A 1,336-nucleotide genomic window follows, 5' to 3' on the forward strand; every position below is an offset into this window, starting at 1 on the left:
CCCCCCCCGCTGCCTCCACCCCCCCCAAGGGGCAGGCTGGCCGTGAAGCTCCCTGGGGCAATTCCCGGCAGGCCTCTGCCCTGGAAGGCCAGTGGCAGGGCTGAATGGGCTTGACAAGAAAGAGTGCGGAGAGAGGAGACGAGGCCAGCGAAGGGGGACCCCCTTCCCAACCCAAACCTCACACGCTTAGCTGGAAGTCAGCCCCCTCGCCTCCTGGCAAAAGCAGAAAAATCACCGGAACGGCCGGAGAGGGTTGTGTGTGTGTGTTGGGGGGGGGGGAGGGAGTTCCAAAGGCAACGTTTTCAGCCCCTCAGAAGCTGAAGACTCCGTAGCTGCTGCAGTCCCAGCTGCTGTTCTGTAGGCTCTGGGGAGGGGACCTCTGACCCTGGTAAGAAATTATTTTGTGAAATAATGGGGGGGGGGGCATTTTAGGGGCATACTTGAAATTAAGGTTGGAAGTTCTGTCTCATTAAAACAATCACTTTCTCGTTTACCTCACTTGGTGGTTCTTTTGTTCGTCTTCACCTCCGTCCGAGAGGGGCTGGGATCTCTGTCGTCATCCATGACGCATAGACTGGTCACGTCTCTGACACAGAGAACCACACCTCATGTATGGTCCCAGGCGTCCCTGGGTTCCCTCTTTTCCCCACCCCCTTCTGTAATTCTCTGCATGAAATGAGGGAAATGGTTTCCTTTCTTTCGGTGCATCACACTTTGTTGGTCTTAAAGGTACCACTGGACCTAAACTTTGTTCTGCACCTGAGGATGTGAGCCTCTGCCTCGTGAAAGCTCAGGCTGGAATAAACACTGTCAGCCTAAGGCGTTGCTGGATTTCCAAAGTGTAAGTAAGCGTCTATATAGCCTATGAATGCCTCTGCCTTCTATTTCAAACAAGACTACATTTCCCAGCAGCCCCAGCAACAGGCCGGGAGTTGGCTTTGCTGCTAGTTCCAAGTGGTGTAGTTTTAGTTCTGACTGGCACTCGTAGTGCAGTGATGAGGGGGCATCCTGTCTCTTGCGTGGGAGTCCAGCAGCACTTAAAGATGAACACAATTTGCGGCAGGGTAAGAGCTTTTGTGAGTCACGGCTCACTTCTTCAGATCTCAAGAAGTGAGCAGTGACTCTCAAAAGCTCCTACCCTGCCACAAACCTTATGGACATGAGAACATAAGAACATAAGAGAAGCCAATGTTGGATCAGGCCAGTGGCCCATCCAGTCCAAGACTCTTGTCTGTCACCCAGTGGCCAGAAATACCAGGGGCCATCAGGAGGTCCACCAGTGGGGCCAGGACACTAGAAGCCCTCCCACTGTTGCCCCCCCCCCCAGCACCAAGGA

This window comes from Gekko japonicus, unplaced genomic scaffold, assembly GCF_001447785.1.
Source record: "Gekko japonicus isolate JY-2015 unplaced genomic scaffold, Gekko_japonicus_V1.1 scaffold561, whole genome shotgun sequence".
Classification (NCBI taxonomy): Eukaryota; Metazoa; Chordata; class Lepidosauria; order Squamata; family Gekkonidae; genus Gekko; species Gekko japonicus.